Source organism: Arachis stenosperma, chromosome 2 (genome assembly GCF_014773155.1).
Source record: "Arachis stenosperma cultivar V10309 chromosome 2, arast.V10309.gnm1.PFL2, whole genome shotgun sequence".
Lineage (NCBI taxonomy): Eukaryota > Viridiplantae > Streptophyta > Magnoliopsida > Fabales > Fabaceae > Arachis > Arachis stenosperma.
In genome coordinates, this window is record NC_080378.1 from 24,951,761 (window position 1) to 24,959,040 (window position 7,280).

The window sequence follows — 7,280 nt, forward strand, 5'->3', positions numbered from 1 at the left end:
AACAAGAATCACAAAATATTTTTGATTTTTTTACGATTTTAATTTTTTTTTGTAATTTTTTGAATTTTTTTTGAAAAAGAAAATAAGAAACTTAAAAAATTTTAATAAGAATTCCAGGAATCATGCAATGTTAGTCTAAAGCTTCAGTCTAAAAAGATTAGACATGGTCAGCCAAGCTTTAGAAGGACATTACATACAACAGCCAAATTAATGGGAATTAAAAAGGCTCATGTGATGATAAAAGCATCATCCGAAACTCTAGAATTCATTCTAAAAAATTTTGAAGAACAAAATAAAAAGAAAAATATCTAATCTAAGCAACAAGATGAACCGTCAGTTGTGCAAACTCGAACAATCCCCGGCAATGGCGCCAAAAACTTGGTACACAAAATCGTGATACACAACTTTGTGCAGCTGACCAGCAAGTGCACTGGGTCGTCCAAGTAATACCTTACGTGAGTAAGGGTCGATCCCACGGAGATTGTCGGCTTGAAGCAAGCTATGGTCACCTTGTAAATCTCAGTCAGGCGGATTCAAATGGATATGGGGTTTTGATAAATGAAAAATGAAATAGAACAGAAAATAGGATAGAAATACTTATACAATTCATTGGTGAGAATTTCAGATAAGCGTATGAAGATGCTTTGTTCCCTCTGAGCCTCTACTTTCCTATTGCCTTCATCCAATCATTCATACTCCTTTCCATGGCAAGCTGTATGTAGGTGGATCACCGTTGTCAATGGCTATGATGAGCGGATAATTTATACGCTTTTTGGCATTGTTTTTAGTATGTTTTTAGTATGATTTAGTTAGTTTTTAGTATATTTTTATTAGTTTTTAGTTAAAATTTACTTTTCTGGACTTTACTATGAGTTTGTGTGTTTTTCTGTGATTTCAGGTATTTTCTGGCTGAAATTGAGGGACCTGAGCAAAAATCTGATTCAGAGACTGAAAAGGACTGCAGATGCTGTTGGATTCTGACCTCCCTACACTCGAAGTGGATTTTCTGGAGCTACAGAAGCCCAATTGGCACGCTCTCAATGGCGTTGGAAAGTAGACTTCATGGGCTTTCCAGCAATATATGATAGTCCATACTTTGCCCAAGATTTGATGGCCCAAACCGGCGTTCAAAGTCAATATATGATAGTCCATACTTTGCCCAAGATTTGATGGCCCAAACCGGCGTTCAAAGTCACCTTCAGAATTCCCAGCGTTAAACTCCGGAACTGGCACCAAAGTGGGAGTTAAACGCCCAAACTGGCACAAAAGCTGGCGTTTAACTCCAAGAAGAGTCTCTACACGAAAATGAGTTCTAGAGTTTCATGATGATCTGTTGAAGTCTGGATGGCTGTGAAGCCATGTCTAATCTTATTGGACCGAGGTTTCAACTTATCATCACAAGAGCTTGTTGATTTCTTGCTGTTGGAGCAATGATCTGCTAAGGCTTGGCTGGCCATTGGCCATGTCTAGTGTCTTGGACCGAAGCTTTCTTTGAAAGCTTGGCTGGCTGTGAAGCCATGTCTAATTCCTGGACCGAAGTCTTAGACTAACATTGCAATGATTCCTGGGATTCTCATTAAGAATTTTGATACCTTTATTTTCTTTTTCACTTAATTTTCGAAAAATCCAAAAAAAAATTAAAATTACAAATTCATAAAAACCAAAAATATTTTATGTTTCTTGTTGAGTCTAGTTTCTCATTTTAAGTTTGGTGTCTTGCATGCTTTGTTTATTTGATCTTGGTTCTATTTTCAAGTCAATAATACAGGGAACTGAAGATTCAGTACATGCAACAGAGGAGTTATACAGAAAAAGCTGGGCATTCAAAACGCCCAGTGAAGAAGGAAAAACTGGCGTTTAAACGCCAGCCAGGGTACCTGGCTGGGTGTTTAACGCCCAAAAGGGTAGAGCTTTGGGCGTTAAACGCCAGAATGTGCACCATTCTGGGCGTTTAACGCCAGGATGGCACAAGAGGGAAGATTTTGTTTTTAATGCAAATTTTTTTTCAAGTTTTCAAAGTTTTTCAAAATCAAATCTTTTTCAAATAATCTCTTTTCAATCAAATCTTTTTCAAAATCAATTTCTTTCCTTTTTCAAAGATACTTGCTATCAATTAATGATTTGATTCAACATTTCAAGTATGTTGCCTTTTCTGTTGAGAAAGGTTTAATGTTTGAATCATATCCGTTCTTGTTAGCCAAGTCATTAATTTCTTTAAAATCAAATCTTTTTAAATTGTTTTTCAAATCATATCTTTTCAATCATATCTTTTTAAAACCATAACTTTTAAATCATATCTTTTTCAAAAAAGTTTTCAATCATATCTTCTTCAAAATCTTTTTTCAAAATGTTTTTAAAAATCTTTTTAATTAATTTTCGAAAAAAATCTCTTCCTCTCTTCTCACATCCTTCTATTTATAGAGTACCACTCCTCCTCAATGCACAATTCGAACTCTATCTCACTAAGTTCGAATTCTTCTACCTCTTCCTTCTATTTTTCTGTTCCTCTGACACCTCAAGGAATCTCTATACTGTGACATAGAGGATTCCACATTTTCTTGTTCTTTTCTCTTTCATATGAGCAGGAGCAAAGACAAAAGCATTCTTGTTGAGGCTGACCCTGAACCTGAAAGGATCTTGAAGCGAAAGCTAAGAGAAGCTAAAGCACAATTCTCTGTAGAGGACCTAACAGAAATCTTCAAAGAAGAAGAACCCATGGCAGCCGAAAACAACAACAATGCCAACAATGCAAGGAAGGTGCTGGGTGACTTTACTGCACCTACTCCCGACTTCTATGGGAGAAGCATCTCTATCCCTGCCATTGGAGCAAACAACTTTGAGCTTAAGCCTCAATTAGTTTCTCTAATGCAACAGAATTGCAAGTTCCATGGACTTCCATTGGAAGATCCTCATCAGTTTTTAGCTGAATTCTTGCAAATCTGTGACACTGTCAAGACTAATGGAGTTGACCCTGAGGTCTACAGACTTATGCTATTCCCTTTTGCTGTAAGAGACAGAGCTAGAATATGGTTGGACTCACAACCTAAAGAAAGCCTGAACTCTTGGGAAAAGCTAGTCAATGCCTTCTTGGCAAAGTTCTTTCCACCTCAAAAATTGAGTAAGCTTAGAGTGGAAGTCCAAACCTTCAGACAGAAGGAAGGAGAATCCCTCTATGAAGCTTGGGAAAGATACAAACAATTGATCAGAAAGTGTCCATCTGACATGCTTTCTGAATGGAGCATCATAGGTATTTTCTATGATGGTCTGTTTGAACTGTCCAAGATGTCTTTGGATAGCTCTGCTGGAGGATCTCTTCATCTGAAGAAGACGCCTACAGAAGCTCAAGAACTAATTGAAATGGTTGCAAATAACCAATTTATGTACACTTCTGAAAGGAATCCTGTGAACAATGGGATAAATCAGAAGAAAGGAGTTCTTGAGATTGATACTCTGAATGCCATATTGGCTCAGAACAAGATATTGACTCAGCAAGTCAATTTGATTTCTCAAAGTCTGTCTGGAATGCAAAATGCACCAAGCAGTACTAAGCATGCTTCATCTGAAGAAGAAGCTTATGATTCTGAGAACCCTTCAATGGAAGAGGTAAATTACATGGGAGAACCCTATGGAAACACCTATAATTCTTCATGGAAAAATCATCCAAATTTTTCATGGAAGGATCAACAGAGACCTCAACAAGGTTTCAACAACAACAATGGTGGAAGAAACAGGTTTAGCAATAGCAAGCCTTTTCCATCATCTTCTCAGCAACAGACAGAGAATTCTAAGCAGAATCACTCTGACTTAGCAACCATGGTCTCTGATCTAACCAAAACCACTCAAAGTTTCATGACTGAAACAAGGTCCTCCATTAGGAATTTGGAGGCACAAGTGGGACAGCTGAGCAAGAAAATTACTGAACTTCCTCATAGTACTCTTCCAAGCAATACAGAAGAAAATCCAAAAGGGGAGTGCAAGGTCATCAACATGGCCGAATTTGGAGAGGAGGAAGAGGCAGTGAACGCCACTGAGGAAGACCTCAATGGACGTCCACTAGCCTCCAATGAGTTCCCTAATGAGGAACCATGGGAATCTGAGACTCAAAATGAGACCATAGAGATTCCAATAGATTTACTTCTGCCATTCATGAGCTCTGATGAGTATTCTTCCTCTGAAGAGGATGAGTATGTCACTGAAGAGCAAGTTGCTAAATACCTTGGAGCAATCATGAAGCTAAATGACAAGTTATTTGGTAATGAGACTTGGGAGAACAAACCTCCTTTGCTCACCAAAGAACTGGATGACTTGTCTAGGCAGAGATTACCTCAAAAGAGACAAGATCCTGGGAAGTTCTCAATACCTTGTACCATAGGCACCATGACCTTTAAGAAAGCTCTGTGTGATCTAGGGTCAAGTGTAAACCTCATGCCTCTCTCTGTAATGGAGAAGCTAGGGATCTTTGAGGTACAAGCTGTAAGAATCTCACTAGAGATGGCAGACAATTCAAGAAAATAAGCTTATGGACTTGTAGAGGATGTTCTGGTAAAGATTGAAGACCATTAAATCCCTGCTGATTTCATAGTCCTAGAGACTAGGAAGTGCATGGATGAATCCATCATCCTTGGCAGACCCTTCCTAGCCACAGCAAAGGCTGTGATTGATGTTGATAGAGGTGAACTGATCATTCAAGTGAATGAAGAATCCTTTGTGTTTAAGGCTCAAGGATATCCCTCTGTCACCATGGAGAGGAAGCATGAAGAGCTTCTCTCAAAACAGAGCCAAACAGAGCCCCCACAGTCAAACTCTAAGTTTGGTGTTGGGAGGCCACAACCAAACTTTAAGTTTGGTGTTGAACCCCCACATTCAAACTCTAAGTTTGGTGTTGGGAGGTTCCAACATTGCTCTGAGCATCTGTGAGGCTCCATGAGAGCCCTCTGTCAAGCTACTGACATTAAAGAAGCGCTTGTTGGGAGGCAACCCAATGTTATATTTTATCTATTTTCCTTTGTTATTTTATGTTTTCTGTAGGTTGATGATCATGAGAAGTCACAAAATCAATTGAAAAAGCAAAAACATAATGAAAAATAGGAAGAAAAATAGCACACCCTGGAGGAAGATCCTGCTGGCGTTTAAACGCCAGTAAGGGTAGCAGTTGGGCGTTTAACGCCCAGTCTGGCACCATTCTGGGCGTTTAACGCCAGAAAGAGGCACCAGACTGGCGTTAAACGCCAGGAAAGGGCAAGAAGCTGGCGTTAAACGCCAGAAATGGGCACCAGCCCGGCGTTTAACGCCAGAATTGGCAAAAGGGTGCATTTTTGCACGCCACTTGGTGCAGGGCTGAATTTTCCTTGACACCTCAGGATCTGTGGACCCCACAGGATCCCCACCTACCCCACCACCCTCTCTCTTCTTCACCCATTCACCAATCACCTCTACCACTCTTTCCCAAAAACCCCTCACCTATCAAATCCCACTATTCTCTTCACCACTCACATCCAACCTTCATAAAACCCCACCTACCTCACCATTCAAATTCAAACCACTTTCCCTCCCAAACCCACCCCTACATGACCGAACCCTACCCCTCTCTCCACCCCTATATAAACCCATCTTCACCCCCTCATTTTCACACAACCTAAACACTACTTCTACCCTTTGGCCGAACCACAAAGCCATCTCCATCTCCTCTATTTCTTCTTCTTCTACTCTCTTCTTTCTTCTTTTGCTCGAGGACGAGCAAACCTTTTAAGTTTGGTGTGGTAAAAGCATTGCTTTTTGTTTTTCCATAACCATTTATGGCATCCAAGGCCGGAGAAACCTCTAGAAAGAGGAAAGGGAAGGCAAAAGCTTTCACCTCCGAGTCATGGGAGATGGAGAGATTCATCTCAAGGGTGCATCAAGACCACTTCTATGAAGTTGTGGCCTTGAAGAAGGTGATCCCCGAGGTCCCTTTTAAACTCAAAAAGAGTGAATATCCGGAGATCCGACATGAGATTCAAAGAAGAGGTTGGGAAGTTCTTACCAACCCCATTCAACAAGTCGGAATCTTAATGGTTCAAGAGTTCTATGCCAATGCATGGATCACCAAGAACCATGATCAAAGTGTGAACCCGGATCCAAAGAATTGGCTTACAATGGTTCGGGGGAAATACTTAGATTTTAGTCCGAAAAATATAAGGTTGGCATTCAACTTGCCCATGATGCAAGGAGATGAACATCCTTACACTAGAAGGGTCAACTTTGATCAAAAGTTGGACCAAGTCCTCACTGACATTTGTGAAGAGGGCGCCCAATGGAAGAGAGATTCAAGAGGGAAGCCGGTTCAATTGAGAAGGCATGACCTCAAGCCCGTGGCTAGAGGATGGTTGGAGTTTATCCAACGCTCAATCATTCCCACTAGCAACCGGTCCGAAGTTACTATAGACCGGGCCATCATAATTCATAGCATCATGATTGGAGAAGAAGTAGAAGTTCATGAGGTTATAGCCCAAGAACTTTATAAGGTGGCGGATAAGTCCTCTACCTTGGCAAGGTTAGCCTTTCCTCATCTCATTTGTCACCTCTGTTATTCAGTTGGAGTTGACATAGAAGGAGACATCCTCATTGATGAGGACAAGCCCATCACTAAGAAAAGGATGGAGCAAACAAGAGACCCCACTCATCATGAAGTCCCTGAGATACCTCAAGGGATGCACTTTCCTCCACAAAACTATTGGGAGCAAATCAACACCTCCCTAGGAGAATTGAGTTCCAACATGGGACAACTAAGGGTAGAGCACCAAGAACATTCCATCCTCCTCCATGAAATTAGAGAAGATCAAAGAATCTTGAGAGAGAAGCAACAAAGGCAAGGAAGAGACATTGAGGAGCTCAAGCACTCCATAAGACCTTCAAGAGGAAGAACAAGCCGCCATCACTAAGGTGGACCCGTTCTTTAATCTCCTTGTTCTTTATTTTCTTGTTTTTCGAATTTTCATGCTTATGTTTATCCATGTTTGTGTCTTATGATCATTAGTATCTTAGTGTCTATGCCTTAAAGTTATGAATGTCCTATGAATCCATCACCTCTCTTAAATAAACAATGTTCTTAATTGAAAAAGAGAAGAATTACATGAATTTTGAATTTTATAACAGATTAATTATTTTGATGTGGTGGCAATGCTTTTGTTTTCTGAATGTATGCTTGAACAGTGCATATGTCTTTTGAATTTGTGGTTCATGAATGTTAAAATTGTTGGCTCTTGAAAGAATGATGAAAAAGGAGACATGTTACTGAGGAT